Genomic DNA, 17,890 nt, shown 5'->3' with positions numbered 1-17,890 from the left:
ATCTCTTTCTCACCTGAGCCACCACCCAGCAGACAAGAGATGAGGCCAGCTCTCTTTCACTCCCACCCTCTGTATGGCTCAATTGGGGCCTCTGCAACCAGTGTCAGCTTTATTGTGCTGCCCAGGCAAGGTACAGGGCCCACTTTTCTGGGTGCTTTAGGTAGTTAGGGGCAGGTGCAGCTCTCCTGTATGCCCCAGGTGGTGAAGGGTAAGAGGTAAGGAGGAAATCACTCTGTTCATGCCACTGCACGGGAGATGAATGGTAGGGCCAGCCCTCCCATGCTCATATCCTTGGGGTTGGTTCACTTGCAACTCCTGAGATGTGTAGGGCCTGTTTTCCTGAGTACCTTAGCTGGCTAGAGATGGAGTCAGCTTTCCTGCTCTCAGGTCCCTGGGGTCCGCTCTCCCATGATGCCCAGGTGAGGAGTGGGGCCAGTTTTGTACAGCCCTCAGTCATCAACATGTCCTGGAAGGCAGCCCAGACCACTTGGCCTTTGATAGTAACAGACCCCTGCTGCTTCAGGGCCATGGACCCAGAAGTGGCCCCAGTGGCAGCACAGGGTAGGATCTCACCATGGTCCCAGGTGACATTACTGTCTACTCATATCAGACTGTTTCTCACTACCCTCAAGTCTCCAGTTCTGCCTCTGTTCATTGTGCCCACATCTTTCTATTTCTCCGTTTTTCCAGTACTTACTTGCTCTTTTTGTGGCACGTGGGGTCTCTAAGTGTCTGGGGTCATCTCAGAAGTGGTCTCAGTAGGGCTATGTCTCTCTTGTGCACTAGGACACCAGGCAGGGGTCATCTGAGACATGATCTGCCCTCCAGATCCACATGGCACAGGACTGGTGGGCTAGCTCCCTGTCCAGGGCCCATAGCACCAGTCTGATGGTCATTCCTGATTGCTCCTCACCAAGACTAACTGAGTCACCCTATGCAAGGGTTGTTTGTTTCAGACTCACTTCTAGTCTTCTAGTTCTTCTAGTCTCTGGCTGGAAGCATGTCTGGGCCTTTGTGGCACCACATTAGTGGTCCCTAGGCGAACTCTCTGTCTTGAATAACCCTGGCAATGGACGAGTGATCATCTCAGGCTCTCGTTTCTCAGGGAATGTTGGGCTACTAATCATTCAGATGTTCATAGATCAGAACTCTGAGCAGAGACATGGCTTCTCTCCTCTCTGCCTCCTACTGACACACATGTGACACAGCAGCCACATCTGCAGGGCCTCCAGGGGTGGGGCCCAGTGTAACCTTAACGGTTAATATACGGACTCACACATGAAATGTTGTTAGTAAGTGTTCTAACTGGCTTAGTGCATGCTATTTAGATCTCTTCACCCCTGGCCTGCTCCTGCTCACAGGGATGGGCATCACAGCTTTTCTGTAGGACTCTCTACCTATCGAGATCTATGCCCATGTTTCCTAATACCACAGCTAGTTGCCACGTGTGTCTGAGAAGCAGCACTATACCCAGTGGGGGACAAAGACTTGAGTCTACTTCATTTGATTTAACTATCAGTCTCATGTGGTTGGTGGACAATCATGCCCAAGGATAATGTCTTGTCTCAGAATCATTTGTTCATTTATTCAATACTATGACTCATTTTTGGCAGTGGTAGGCTATTGTTGTTTGATTACGTCATTACTAGATGAATGGATTCTGCCATATTAGTTCAAAAACTGCAACATATTTCTTCAGGTTGCTTTCATTCTTTCCTCAAATGACCAGCAATATTGCATGTCACCTTTTCCATCAGGACCCTGTGATTTCCATCATGTCCTTATTAATCTGGAGGTCCAGCCTTACTCACCATTTTACCCAAACCAGGCTTTATCACCTCCTTCTCTGTCTGCCTGTCTGCCTCTCTCTGTCCCTCTCTGTCTGTTTGTCTGTCTGTTTGCCTGTCTATTTCTCCCTCTCTCAGCACTTCTCTCCCTTTCTCTCTCCCCCTCTCCCTCCGTCTCTCTGTCTCTCTCTCTCCCTCTCTCTCTCTTCCTCTCTCCCTCTCTCCCTCCTCTCTCCCTTTCTGTCCCTCCCTCTCTCTCACTCTCTCCTTCTCTGTCTCTCCCTCTATTTCTCCCCTCTCCTCTCCTCATCTCCTCTGTCTGTCTCTCTGCCTTCCTCTCCCTCCATCTCTCCTTCCCTCTTTCCCTCTCCTCTTTCTCTCTGCCTCTCCCTTTCTCTTTTCCTCTCCCCCTCCTCTTCCCCCCTCTCTCCCTCCCTCCCTCTCTCTCCCTCTCTGACCCCTCCCCCTAGTGAGCTGGGTTCTCTTATATTTGCTAGTCTCTATATTTTAATCATTATCTTTCCTAATAAGCCATTTAAACTTGGATTATCTACATTACTTTCATTAATACCACTACCTCCACCACCGTCCTTACCTCCAACATCATTGTTTATGCTGTGGTAGCTGATAGTTAAGATTACCTACAGTGTTTGCTGGTATTCTGAACAGATTTACAATTAGTTATTTAGAAATGCCATCTTTGGATAGTCCCTCTTTAGTATTGATTTCTTTGCCCATTGTGCCCTTTGACCTTTCTCTGTTTAGGGAAAAGTGGGGAGCATTAAGTGAATTTAAATGTATCAGAATCCATTTGTTACATAAGTAATTCCATCATCTTAAGCTTCACAGATGTTCCCCAAAAGACATGAAATCAATACCATAGGCTGTCTTGTCGAGAAGGGAAGGGGTTTCTTCTTTCAAATGACCAGAGTCTTTCACAAAACTCGTGGGTCTGTGAGAACAAGACTAAGGTTATCATCCTTCATGCATACATTAGCCTTAGTATTGGACATGCAGTTATTCTGTCTCATCTAATCCCACACACACACTGAGACTATTTTAGAGGCTAACTCTGCAGATTAACTAAAGCAAACTCTGATGGCATGTAGCAACATATTAGAAATTTCTATTACTTTTGATTTCCTGTTGGCATTTTCATACTCGACTTTCATGGAAATGTGTGAATGCACAGATTTCCGCAGAGACTTATCTTTTGCTCAGCCCAACTTAGCCACCCTCGGGCTTTATGGGCCCTCAGCATTTCTATTCACAATGATCTACACAAAAGACTCTGCATTATGCTTTGTGATGAATCACTCCTGCTCCCAAGTCAGTCTTGTGTGTACTGGATTTTCATCTTGAAATCCGCCTTGCCCTCATCCCCAAAAGATGCACTTCCTCTGTATTTTCCTTTCCATTTCAGCACGACTGCTCATTGAGAGAACTTGTGGATGTACCTCCGAATAGATTTTATGTACCCAGAGAAAACCTGTCTATAGAATTTTAGACTCCTGCACCCACAGCCAAGTTTTGATGCTGTTATTTCTTTCACCAGCCTCAGAAGATGGAAAATCTAGTCTACCTTTGTTACCATTTCCCCAAACCTCCCTGATAAACAATTCCCCTAGAAAGCCCTGATGCTGTGCATTTGGGCCTGTGCTCATTTGCAGTGGTTGGGAAGGGAAGGGTTTGCTATAAATATATTTAAAAATCTCTTATCTACTTGTCTGACCTAATTTTTAACATTTACCCACACGAATACAAATGTTTGAGTTTAGTATTATACAGAACAGTAGTGTTTGCTATTTACTAAGTTCAGCGGAAGCCACATCCTGTACTTCTGTGCTGACTTGCCTGCTAACTATAATAGTCCTTTGATGCTACTGCTTCTTGTCTATGGAAACAAATGCAATAAACCAAACTTCTATTATATTCTCAAAAGAATAAAGTCAATTATGATAGCATTTTGAAATAATATGGCCATAGTCTTAATGTTTATAGACTGTCAGATCTAAAATATTCTGATGTGAGTTTGTGATTTTGAAGTAGTGACTGAAAGGCCATGGAAGTTGGTTTATATTCCGGGGCCAGGGAGATGGCCTCAGAGAGTAAAACACTCGTTTGGCAAGGATGAAGAACACAGTTCAAACCCCCAGCATCATGTAAATCCCACACAGACATGGCAGCCTCTGTAATCTCAGCACTGATAAGGCAGAGCAAGCAGGTTAGCTAGTCCATCATAATAGGAAAGCTCTGGGTTCAAACGTGAGACCTTGCTCAATATATGGGGGAAGAGCTACCAACCCCTCCCCCAGTATATGTAGCAGATGTGCAGCTTGGTCTTTATGTGGGTTCCCCAACAACTGGAGTGGGTGCTTACCCCTGCCTGCCCGTGGATCTAGTTCCCCTAAATAAGCTGCCTTGTCTGGTGGGAGCAGATGTACCTTGATATGCTGGGGTGGGCTGGAGGAGAAGGGGAGGGTGAGATGGGGGAGGGGCAATGCTGGGGGGAGGGAGGGAGCAATCTGGATGTAAAGTGAGTGAGGGAAGAAACCCCATGTCAACCTCTGACCTCTACAGGCATGTGCTAGTGCATACATGAGCGTGCACTCCACACAAGCACCTCATACATACACAACTGATTCAACTGTAAATATTTAAAAACCTATCTTCTTACTTTAAAGAGCACATACATACTATTTTAAAGACATTTCCATGGTAAAATTACCTTCTGCGCTTCCCCATGTACTTACCATTTGCAGTGTTCTTCACTGTGTGCTTATCCTAAGTCCCTCATGCTGTCATCTTCCCAGGCCTCAAAGTCTGATTTATAAACGTGTTTTGTAGCACAAATCTGATGGTGATGAAGGCTTTCAGTGTTTGTATGTCTAGAAACATCTTTATTTTCTTCTTTTTGCATTGTTTTTGTTTGCTATAGAATCTCTAATAGCCCTTTAAAAAAGCTACTTCACTATTTTCTCACTTGCATAGTATTTTATCGGAAGTTATCTTTGTTCATATGCATGTCTATCTGTATACTTATATACCATATGCATGTATATATATGTATGTATGTCTGCATGCAATATGTATGTACATATGATAAATGTAATACATATGGAGTAAGTGAATATATTTCAGTGTCCTATAGGTTTTTTCTTTATGACTGGCTTTGAGTGAATTACTTGCCATGCCATAGCTGCTCTTCATTTTCCTTTATGTTTGTTGATTGCACTTAGATGTGTGGGTTTGTAATTGCTGTAAAATTTGGGGAAAAACAAATCTTATGTCATTCCTTCTTCCTGATGGTTTATTTGCTGAATCTCCATCATGGACTAGAGCTCCATGAAGCTTGGGGACTGTGTTTATCTTTCTTCCCATTTCCTCTGCTTTATTTTGGATAGTTTCTATACCTGTGCCTTCAGGTTTGCTCCCAGTATTCATATGGAGTTTGCTTTTCGTCAGTACTGTAAATTTTCATTTGTTAAAGTTTTATTTGAACACTTTAAAAATCTTCACAACTCTGTTTAACCATATGACCTTACTTAATGGATTTATAATAATAACTGCTTTGATGACCGTGAGTGCAAGTTCTAATGTCTTCTTAAATTCTTGGTCTACGTTGTTTGTTTGATGACTTCTTCTTCTTCTTCTTCTTCTTCTTCTTCTTCTTCTTCTTCTTCTTCTTCTTCTTCTTCTTCTTCTTCTTCTTCTTCCTCCTCCTCCTCCTCCTCCTCCTCCTCCTCCTCCTCCTCCTCCTCTTCCTCCTCCTTCTCCGTCTTTGTCTTCATATAACTCTTATCTCTCCCTCTTCATCCTGCAGTGGAGGGGCTTGAACCCAGGACTCATGCATCTGAGAGAAGCACTGTGCTCTTGCTGACCTGAAGCAGTAGCCTTGTCTAGTAATGTTTCACGGAGAGCAGGCATTATGGCATTTGCTTTGTTAGTATTTTTATGCCCCTGTAGATTGTCTTCAGCACTTCTTTTTTGGGGGATGCAATTAGTGATTAGAAAAAAGTCTGCTCCTTTCTGGTCTTGTTTTTGAGATTCATCTCTAAGCATTGTCCTCAACACTGCATGAATTATGAGATATTTTTTCTCGCTGTGGCTGTGTGTCTGGTAGATAGAGGCACAGCTCCCTGGCGTATAGCATGCCCTGTATTTTTTACTCTGGTTCTTTTCCTGCCGTTGGGGGTGGGGGATGTTTCCTGGTCACCTTTGTGTTGAATATCTAGTGAGGATTATCTGAAATTCTCCACAGTTCTCTATGCAGCTTTCTTATGTCTATTACACTTTTTGTTGATTCTTAGATTCCCTGGTTTCCCTAGGTTCTCAGACCCTGTCTTTCATGACAGGAGAAGGCTAAGTCTAGATTTTTTTCCCTTCATTGTTTAGGACCCATAAGATGGCAAAATCATGGCTCTTCTATATTCAATTTCCCTTCTTAAGGTTTATTGAATATATTTGTATTTTTAAAGGATTATTTCCTAGTATTCAATGTCTTATGTAATTTGTGCACAACTTAATTTTTTCTCAAACAGGAAGGCAGATCCAGTCTCTCTTGCACAAATATAATGTTCAATTTAATGTAGTTTATTTTGCTATTTTTTATTTTAACCATTTCCAAGTTTACTTTAATGAATATTTTGGATTATAAGCATAAATGAAGGTTTCATATATCATGCTTGATAGTTTTATCATAGCCCTTCCCATTCAAAATTATTCTTAATAACTAGATAATGTTGGTAGGTATTTGCAATCCTGACTTCTGAGGAGACTGAGGTGGGAGGCACATGAGTTCAGAGCCAGCCTGGTATATATCACAGACCCTTATCTCAAAAGACCCCACATCAACCCCTACCAAAATTCCAAACAAACAATAAAAAGGCAAGAAAACAGAAAACAAAAATAATTCTGATTTTGCTGAAAAAAAAACCTACTGTGTTTCATAAAATATATTCTGATCACGGTTCCCCTCTCTGAGACTCTCCTTACTTTCCCACGCCCAGACCTCCATAAGGTTGTTTCTCATTCTCTTCTGCAAAAATAACCCCTAGCAAACCAGAATTAAGAACAAAGCACAAAGAAAACCAAACACTTGCATTCTTGCGTGCGCAAACACACACACACACACACACACACACACACAAACACAAAATTAGAAATCATAAACATATTGCAAGCAAAAGACCAATAGGAAAAAAAGCCCAAGCAACAGAATATGAGACAGACTGTCTACAACAATATAACTGAGACAATTTTGTGTTGGCAATCTTCTGCTGGGCCCTGGTCAAACACTTAAGTGTGGTTAACACACCCAGTGAAACTTCATTAGAGAAAAGTGTTTTTTTTTTTCTTTGCAGGCAGATGTCATTGGAGATAGCCTTGGAATATCTAGCCCCCCCCCCCCAACATCCCTCCCCACTGGGGCCCCATCTGGTTTGAACTTGTGCCAGCCCTGTGCATGCTGCCACAGTCTCTGTGCGATCACATGCACATTAACCCTGTTGGGTTGGAGTTTCTGAAGCACTCTTTCCATGATGGCCCCCTCTAGTTCTTGCTATATTTCTCTCTCTCTTCAGCATTAGTTCCCTGAGCTCTGAGGGGAGGGCTTTAATGAAGATATCTTATTTATGACTAAGTGTTCCAGAAATTTCTCGCTCTTCACACATTGTCCAGTTGTGGGTTTCTGGTTTAGTTTCCATTTACTACAAGGGGAAGCTTGTCTGATGATGGCTAAGTCAAGCACTGGTCTGTGGGCATAGCAGCTTGTCCTTGGAAGTCATTTTATATTGTTATGTTCTTCTAGCAGTACTTGGTATTTTGTTTTCCTCTAGATTCATGGCCTATCTTGTCTCAGGCTTTTGGCTACCCCAGCAGTGCCAGGCATGGGTTCTATTTTGAAGAGTGGGCTTTAAATACAATCAGAGAATGAGTGGTTACATCCATAACATGTATGCCACCAGTGCGTTAGCGTGTCACAGGGCACATCACTTGTAGACCACAGGGTTTATTGTTGTGCTGGTGGCTACCTTTCTCTTTTGATAGTGAGCAGAGTACCTTCAGACCCATGAACAATAGTCAGTAAGGCATTATTCCTAAGCTACTCAGAGATTAGGAAGTTAACTTGGTTGCGAATAATAACATACTTTTATGTGCAGATGAGATGCTACTATAGGGGCTGGTGAGATAGCTCTGCAGGTAGAGGTCTTGCCTCCAAGCCTAATCACCTTAGTTTGGCCTAGGATCTATGAGGTAGGAAGACAGAGCTGTTTTCCCCACGTTGTCTATTGTATGCCACTTGTATGCCATGACACATGACCCCTGCAATGAATCAAGAAAGCATCATTATGAAAAAAAAAGATAGTAGTGTAGAAAAATACCATCATTTAAAAAAACAATGGCAGAAGCCAAGTAGCTTTGAATATATGTGAATGAGCATGAACCAGCGTATGCATTACTGAATTTTAAATAGGATCATCTTTTATGGATCTTGTTTATAGGGTTCTACAGTTCGCGCAGCGACCCCTAGAATGCTCACATATTCAGCAGTAATGAACTTTGTGCTAGTGAATTACATTATTTTTAATCCACTCGCATGTTTGAGTGATAAAATATAGCACGGTGAACTAATACGAGAGCAAAGCAACAGAATTCAGGAGCATATCTTGCCATAGTGAGCACATCTTGCTACTTTGAGAGTTTCCTGGCAGTAAGGGCACAATTGACTGTGAGAATGTAAAAGAATCCTTTGAGGAGGTATAGTTCCATATGCTGTGAGAATATGTCAATGATTTTTTAATTCTGCAATTTGAGTTTTTAATGTAGTCGTTTGAAAACTAGTTGTTAGGCATGGCAAGAAGACCAGAGTTGCTTTAGAATGCTAAGGCAAATAATTTTGTGAGAAGAAATTAAAATTAACTTTCACTTTCTTCAGCACTGAAATAAATATCAGCACCGTGATGCCAAAACTTGTGGCGATATTATATTGCTGCTTCCAGTATCTGAGCATAAAGGTTAGACTTATACACTACTGTAAAACTGAAGCAACGTATAAATAATTTGTAGAATTTGAAACATAGAATCTCAAATAGGAAAATACCTCACTGATGGGAGACCACAGGTTGTCTCTCAGTGTTTTTTCCTTATTGTTTCCAGATGCAGAGCCTCTTAGGTCATTAGAGAGCGCCTCCTATAGGCTAAGAATGACATTTGTTAGGCTCCCTTGTAGATAGGTATCTCCACACATGGCAGAATTCTGTGCATAGGAAGTAAATGGATATAATGTGTGGGACTTCCAGGTCAGCTTTGGAAGGGCTGAGATATGCAGAGCCATCTCCTCTTCTTTCTTTGTTAGTAGAGGGTGGATAAACACTTAGTCCCTGCTGTGGAGACCAGTGACCAATGGACAACAGGTTTTTTTTTAACAAAGATCTGGGCCCAGGATAATGAATTTTTGCTTTAAGTAGAGTTGCCAAAATAGATTGAAATCCTATCTAAATTGTTACTGTGGCTGTCTGTCATTTGGAGACAAAGTTATATTCCTTGTTACTATCATCTTTGCATTAAAATATGTCAATAGTTGATTTTTAAACTGAATTTAAAACTACCATGCATCATAGAGATGCAAACTTTCAAGCCCAGCCCATATATCTCTAACCTCTCTCTGTCTCTGTCTCTGTCTCTGTCTCTGTCTCTGTCTCTGTCTCTGTCTCTGTCTCTCTTATTATCTACCTATCTAGGTTTGGGAAGAAAGGCAAAGCTAAATAATCCCAGAACTTTGTTTTCTTACAGACACCCACCAAATATTTCCCCCATTTTTTCTGTGTTCCATATTTCTTAGATGTTAAATAGCAACATCTCCTTTTAGTCTCAGTGTGAAATGCTTCTTTGTGCTGTTTCACTCTGCCTGTGACATTCCACTTCTGAAGGTGGCCATCGCAGCCACTCAGATAGCCCAGAGGCTGACAGTTTCCTCTGCCATCTCTCTTCTCTCATCTGCTTCGTGGATCCTCTTATCCAGCTCTGTAGAGTGGGTAGATTTTTTGTCTTCCCCCTGGGTCATGCAGATGGCAAATCTATCATGTGTTGTGAGGGTTGTGTACAAATTTAAAGGAATGTTAAAGCAATTTGTAATACTGATTAATAGGATATGGCAAGTGAAGACTCATTTCTGTGACCTGGAAGAAGCTCTGACTACACGCTACCTGCATTTCTCAGAGCATTATGGTGCGGGGGGGCTTACAGCTGCATCTTTTAGTTTCTAGCTTCATGCTTCAGTGACTGTTATACTCTGTTGCTTATGCCTTGCATATTTTATTTTTTTCCTAATTGCTTCTATTTTATGTATTTGAAGTCTGTCAAATTCATTTTCTCCAGCGATCATTTATTTTCTCATCTTTCTGAGGGTGTTTCCGTTTTCTGCCTCATTTCAGTTCCTGTTCTGCTTTCCTGTTTCTGCTTCTGTTACGTTTCTGACTTGTAGAATTCTGACCTTCATGCCTCTTGTCATAACTGAATTATTTAATCATCCTTCATACTACTCACAGAGAGACTTGTCTAATATAAAAATATGTTTGTCATAGTCCTTTGAGAAACAGTTTTAAAATCAGTAGATCTCTCTGAAATTCTGAACTACTCTTAGGGTTAGGAGATCAAGAGAGGGGGGGAGAGGGGGAGAGATAGAGAGAGATAGAGGGAGAGAGGGAGAAAGGGATGGGGAGGAGGTTTTCAGATAGAAATGTGAGTATGAATGTTTGTAGCTATGTGTTATAGCAAACAGAAATAATCCAAATATCTACTACCTTTGCAAAGATTTTTAAAAGGTGCTATACCTACATATTAAGATATTATTGTACATAATAAATAGGAATGGGGTACTGAGGGTGGATGGGCCTCATGAAAAAACATTATTCCATATGTAATAGGCTAGGCTTTTAAGACCACATATTGTATGATTCCACGTATGTGAATGGCCTGTGGGGGAAGTAGACTGGGGTTACATGGGTATGGGATTTCTTTGGGGAGCAATAGGAAGGCTGTGGTATTAGATAGGGCTTACAGTTGCATTGTCTTTGTGATTAGTATTAACCATTGGATTATATAGATTAAAAGGTAAAGTTTTAAACATATAAGCTATATCTGATGAAGAAACCAGGTAATAGAATGAAACCAAACCCAACAGCCTAGAAATGAAGAGATTAGCTAAGCTGTGTTCCCTCAGAACTTGCAGCTCGAGAAGCTGGAAAGCAGCTCCTTTTATCTGAATCTATGGGTATGCCACATCTCAGTGTTAGTTGGTTCAGCTCAGGCAACCAATTGATTCTGTGGGAGACGTCATGGCTGTCCTCCCCTCCCCTGTCTTGGTTAGGCAAGCCTCTGTTGTTGGTTTTATGTTGACTTGATGCCAGATAGAGTCATTTCAAGGAGGGACCCTCAATTAAGAAAATGCCTCCACAAGCTCCCACTGTAGGGCATTTTCTTAATTAGTGATTGATGGGGAAGGGCCCAGCCCATTGTGTGTGGTGCCACCCCTGGGCTGGTGGCCCTGGGCTCTGTAAGAAAGCAGGATGAGCAAGCCAGTAAGCAGCACCCCTCCGTGGCCTCTGGTTCTGTTCTTGCCCCCAAGTTCCTGCCCTGTGTGAGTTCCTACCCTGACTTCCCAAGGAGTGATGGACTGTTACTCGGAAGTGTCAGCCAAATTAACCCTTTTCTCCCCAAGTTTCTTTGGTAACGGTGCTTCATCATGGCAGTGGTTACCCTAACTAGGACATCATGGTAAATAGTAACCATGTATCTTCCTATCTCCATCTTGTCTGAGAATTCCTGGGGATAGCCTTTCCTCCCCTCCCCCTTTCCTCTTTACTGTTCATTCTCAGTGGAAAGTACTTGGTCAACTTTGAAATGATGCTCAATGCAGCTGTAGGACAGACTTTGCATTGGCCCTGTTAGAATCTGTGATATAAGGACCTGAGAAAGGTTAGATTTAAGGCGTAAAGTGGACATTAAAACAGCACTCTCTCCAACAATTTCTTAAATATGTGTTTTGCTGTTGCAAACAATGTTTATTTCTTATAATCAGGCAATCATTACATCAAAATTCTTATGTTAACACTGATCTACTTTGTATTTGTCTTTTGTACATTGGTAAATAATGGTTGATTGATGTTTTCTTTTGGAAAAATGCAATTATCCTTGCTTTGAAAGGATTCCTTCTGTTTTTACCTTTGATATTTTCACAGAGAGGCATTTCATTTCTATGATATGGTATTTCTTTTGGGGTCCAATTATTACAGTTTGTGGCAGATTTGCACACAGGTCATTTGCTTTGAGGCAAAATGCAAAGTACACATGTAGTCCTCCAAGTGGAGAAGACAGGAAGAGGTTGTATTAAATCAGAGCTGGTCTGAACAAGAGAAACAGAGTTCTGGGGATGCTATGGAAACCACAGTTTGGAGCTTTCTCCTTCAGAAGCAACCGACCTAAGGTCTTTTACCATAAAACCAGTTATTCTTTAGTTGAGGACAGCTTCCAGAGGATAGAAGTCCCCTGAGCTTCTATTCTGCAATGCACGTCTAGAGAAAGTCTTTGGGCAAAGAAATGAATGTGTTGGCAGTTGGAAGCCCGTGGGCATATGCTCGAACAGTAATGGAGTGTGGGTGGCACTAATAGAATCCACTGTAAATACAGGTGGTGATCCTTGTAGGAAGAGGGCTAAATTGTGAAAAAGACCAAAATTGAAGTTAGCCTTTCTCAGGATGATGATGATGAAGAAAATTTATGCCCAGATAAGCACCCACAGCAGGATATACTAATTACTTTGTAGACACACTTGGTTTTGTGAAGTTTAGGTTCTCTTACATAAATACTTATTTCATTTCTTTCAAAGGTGAGAGTCAAATTAGATACATTCTTGAAAATACTTAGAAGATTTAAGAAAATGTTTCAAACTTATTAAGATAGCTACCCGAATTTACATACATTGAGACTGCTGTGTAGAAACATATCAGCCAGACTCTTCTGTCAGGGATATTAACCTGTGCAAAGCCCACTCCTGCTTTGGGCTATATGAATCTGGTCTCTGTGTAATGTAACAGCGAATTTCTAAGTTCCATGTAAGCAAGAAAGGTACCATGGGGATGGTTATTTTTAGCCACCGGCAGTGAAGACAACCCAGGGAAAGTGGATGAAATGAACCTTAAAGTAAGAGGCAGGAATTAGCCGTGTAGAAATGGAGGACTTATGAAGAAACAGTGCATTCTGGGAGAACCGGAGCAGTCATGGTGGCAGCACAGATGGGAGCCCACTCTGCTCAGGTAAAGTGTTTGAACTCACAGGGCTCTCCAGGAGAAGCTGTGGATCTGTCCATAGCTAGTAGCTCTGTTTATACTGTCAGGTTGTCTTAAGGACATGGTGTAAGAATAACTCAGGTAAATCACTGTCTCACTCCATTTGGAATGCTGTAACAAAATCTCCAAGACTGTGATTTATAGAGGAAAGACTATTGGGTTCACTGTTCTTGAGGTTGGAAAGTCCAAATAACATGGTGCTGGTGTGACCCTCCAGGCTGCATCCTACTGTCTGGATGGTACTTCAAAGACAGGGCCAATTACTTATCAAGCAGTCAGCCCATCAGCAGTGTTAGCCCAACTAACACATTTCTTCATCAATCCCTACACAAAGACATTGCTTTTACCACTCAGGTGCCTTCTACTAGTTCTCCACGTCTTAAAGATTCACCATGTCTCAAGTCCATTACACTGAAGACCAAGTTCATGAGCCTCTGGGTGACACCTACATATAAACCATAGCAGTCCTGAAAGTACCAGGATAGGTCAAAGTCTCACCTTTGGCTTTTCTGTGGCTCTTAATTGGGATTGTAAGTCAGGTTTCCCTGAGAATCTTTCAGCCCCAAGTAAAACAAGCTTTCCCAAGATTTATGGTATATTAGTCCCCCAGTGTCAGCCATGAAAAAGGATTATGTTATAACAACAATTTGAGAAACCGAGCATTATAGGTTGAGTTCGTGGAGAGTTACAATGAGATATTAGCCACTCTGAGAAGACTCTCAATAAATAAACATTTACTTTGTTTAATATTGTGCAGTAGTTTTATTCATTTCCTAGTTTTTTTTGCCTCTTTAAGGGAATACCCATTCGTGCTACTTTTCAAAAAATCTTATTTCTATTAGACCAAATGTTTTACTAATAATTATATGCCAACATTAAGATGGTCTACCACAGCAATCTTTTTGAAGTATTGTAAATGTCTTTAAAAAGTAATACCATTGGGCTGAGAGTGTAGCTAAGTGGTAGAACACTTGCTTACTATGTGTAAGGATTGACTTCCATCTTTAGTTCTAAAAAACAAAGTGAAACAGCATTGGCACTTAATCTCTGAAGGGTGGGTGCCATGCTTGAAAACCCAGCTCTTCCCTTTAAAACAATATGCTCTTTATATTTTAGAGTCTCCCTTTAGATGCTCATGTGAGACAGTTTATCAGGAGTCTTTGTGTCAACCATTGTGCAAACTTTTACACATTTAATTTTCTACATAGAATTATGTTACCCTTTGTACCCTGTCTTCTTAGATCTCAGACCTCTCTAGAAGTTTTTCTTTTTAAAGTTATTACTTGAGAGAATATGAAAACATTCCCCCAGATAATTCAGAAAGTTTGTTTCAATTTTTTTCTTCTTGGATTTATGCCATCATCATTAAAGTAAGTGGATAACTTTCAAGGTGAGTGGCTTTAAAAGGCAGAGCAGCTACTTGGATGCTTGCTTTCTTTGCAGAACAAATGGTTTGTCATTTCATAGCAGTAAAAGGAGCTCCAGCTTCACCCTATGCATTGTCTCTGCTTGGCAGAAGTTTATGATCCTGTTGGGGGAAGACATAGGTTCAAAGGAGCAACCCTTGCAGGCAATAAGAACAGTGATGGATTGATCAAAGTGTTATGAAAATGGAGTGGAAGACATGCTTTCTGCTTCAGGTTCAGAAATATACTCCACAGCACGAAGATATAGGATGCACTATGATAACAATGTGAAAAGAGGAAGGTAGTCAAGGCAGGGCAGAGTGAATGGGCAACGGCCCAGAGCTTTGAAGGAGAGTAGGTGACTATGGGGAATGTGGACTATGGGCAAGTGGAGGGTGTTTAAGCCTGGGAAGCTGGATGGGTTCTGACTACAAAGGCTTGCAACGTTTGGAGTGAAGACTTCAGCGTTTACATAATTGGTTGAGCAGCCTTAATAGATTATTAAACAGAAGGTTGCATAGTTCTTGTTAACTTTGTTTTGGTAGCAGCATGCAGTTGATTTGGAGTGGGGAGAGACAGAAGCTGAGGGGCTCTGGAGGCTAATGTGTGGTCCAGTCAAATGTGAGCATACATGAGGTAGTAGTCACAAAGACAGCAACAAGTGGATAGATTGGAAGGATACTTAGGAAGTAAGGAGGTGGGTAGTAACAGGTGACTGGTCACCTGGTATAGGAGGAGAGCCTGGAATTCTCTCCCAGTGGTGAGGTTTGCACCTGGGTACCTTTCAGGAATGTAAGACTTAGGAGAAACAAACCCCTGTGGGCATTTACTTGTGTTATAGGCTTTCTGTGTTTGAAATCCTTACTAAGTATTGATTGTGATTTCATCTGTTCCCAGAACATCTTCTCTGTTGGATAGTGCATTGGTTTCTGAGAATATGGGAGAAAGAATCAGTATGTTCCATGTGTGTGTGAAACAGCCTAATGGGAGAGATAGGCATTAATGATGACCCAACTAATTACTTAATTAGTAAGAAAGCAAGAAGGGGAGCTACCTAGGAAGGCAGCGGGCAATATGTTATGGAGTTCAGCACATCAGAGTGTCCTGCTGTGTGAGAGGAACTTGGGGGTTTTTGGAGAGTAGTTGCTTATTGAAGCCCTGGTGACTGGTTTTGCAAAATGCCCAGAGAAGGGAAGGGAGCCTTTCAGGAGGATGGTGGGTGAGCATGGGAAGTTAGGAAAGGAATGAGAGAGTAATAGAGAGAGAAAAATGGAATGGGCTTAGTCTATATCAGAATTACATTAGTCAAATAAAGGACATGTACTGCTTCCCTGGCTTTAAGACTACCTATCCATGTAGGTACCAGCAGCAAGAGCAGGCACTGTGAAGCTGGGTGGGTACAGATGACTTATCTGACAGGCTGTGGTGGGTCTGGGCTATGCTGGCTTGTGGGGGCCAGACTGGTTGAACTTTGAGAAATTAAGTACATTGGTTGTTAAGGACAGCCATGGACAAAAAAAGAAACGGTGCTCTTATGACTAAATACACTAAATTACAGTAAGCATTAAAAGCACGCCTTCCCTAGGTTGCTATGATTTCTATCTTTTGTGTCTGTTTGTCGGAGGGCTAGGCATGCCTCTTCCCTAACCTCTGCTCACTGACTCTACATTAGCCACAGCAGAAATGTCTACAAACACTTGACAATGCTGACTCTAAATCACAGGTTTTGTTTTGCTTATTTTCTAGATGAAAAAGTAACAGAATAAAGATGGAAGGGTACCATTAAGTTGTGTCAGATAGAGAGAACCTGGGATACCATGGTGGAAACATTTTTCTAGTATTTGTAAACTGTTACCAAACTCAAGAAAGAAGTGTTCCTGTCAATGATGAGTGAGACAATTTTATTATTTGTGAATTAGGAGTCATGAGTCTCTTATATCAGCACAATTTATAACAGACATACAGACAAATATATGTATTTTACACACACATACACACACACACACACACAATTTTTTTCTATCAAAGCCTGAGCTAAACATTTACCAGCACACAGTAGCTATGTGTATGAGATGTCACAAAGCAGGTCATATCTATTCTTCCAAAAAGGATGGTACTTGGGGTTGGTGGGGTAGGGTAGGTATGAGCCTTAGATACTATACCTGTATTTAGAAGACATTTGCAGTTGTAAGACCATTGTTTGTTCACTGTCTTTGTATATGGATGGATTTATAGTCCTACAGTGAGAAGCCAGTGCTAGGTGAAGACTAGAGGAGGTGGTACAATGAATGCTGGGGGTGGTGGCAAACAAGATGGAAGGAAAGATGTAGAAGATGCTCATGGGGACGGCAACCTTGCAAATGAGTAAGACACCCCCCCCCTTCTTTGCTAAAGGATGAGGAATGATACGCTTCAGCTGTGACGGGTTCCTGTCCATGTAGAGTGAAGTTACCTCAGTGAGGTGTGATTTATGAAATAGGCAGATGGAGTTGAAGGAGAAACTCGTCATTTATGAATAAATCATAAAGGTGAGCACTGTGGTGACCAGAGCCAGTTTTCGTGCTGATTGAATCTCTGAAATATTATATTTTTAGCCTGTTTTGTAGGCTGAAATATTTAACAAAAATGAGAGACAATTTAAAGGTGCCTCCTGCGTTTAAATGCCAAGTATTATTTCTTTTGCTTGGCTTTACAGCACGATGCTACATTTCCATGGACACGGATTGAGCTTCCACAAGATGATCAGAAGTGGGGTATAATTTGAGGTTGACTAAGTTGCATTCGTTGCATGCATGGATAGTTTGAACACAAGGTAAAATGTTATCCAGACTGCTGAAGAAAACAAGTCTTATTTTGGAACATGAATTTTTTTCAGCATTATAATTTATGACTTTTTCACTTGGGCTCTTGCTTCTAACATACACACATGCATATACACATTTACACACACACTCACACACACAGGCACACACACACACACACACACACACACACTCACTCAAACACACACAGGAAAAATGCATTAAGATTTGCTCATGCTGTTACATTCTGTTTATTTTCCATTATTAGAATTTACAGTCTCTGGTTTTGCTTGGCTGAAAACTATAAGATAAAGATGTTTTAAATTTGCTCACTACCCTGACATTTCTCATCTTTTCAGACCTGTTTTCTCTAGCTTTCAAACAATCACCCTCAATATTCACAGACACTCATATTAGAGTGGGCATTGTGGTGGACATCAGTAATTCCACTGCTTGAGATGCTGAGGTAGGAGGATCAAAATTTGAGGCCAGAATGGACTATACAGTAATACCCTGTTTCAAACAGCCAACAAAACAAAAAGATACTT

The 17,890-nt window shown here is 41.4% G+C and overlaps 1 protein-coding gene and 1 non-coding gene across 13 annotated transcripts in view; one reads left to right on the top strand and one right to left on the bottom strand.

Annotated features, from left to right (window-relative positions):
- Hdac9 (histone deacetylase 9) overlaps positions 1–17,890 on the top strand; it is a 623,166-nt gene that overhangs the window by 10,026 nt on the left and 595,250 nt on the right. The window lies entirely within an intron of this gene.
- Positions 1,108–1,239, bottom strand: LOC115032857 (small nucleolar RNA SNORA17). Its single transcript, XR_003838516.1, has one exon. It is a non-coding gene; the product is annotated as a small nucleolar RNA SNORA17 (small nucleolar RNA).

The sequence above is a fragment of the Mus caroli genome, unplaced genomic scaffold, assembly GCF_978045245.1.
Source record: "Mus caroli unplaced genomic scaffold, Mus_caroli_1 scaffold_14, whole genome shotgun sequence".
NCBI lineage: Eukaryota > Metazoa > Chordata > Mammalia > Rodentia > Muridae > Mus > Mus caroli.
Note: the sequence above shows the minus strand (reverse complement) of the source record. Positions and strands in the feature narration are given on the sequence as shown.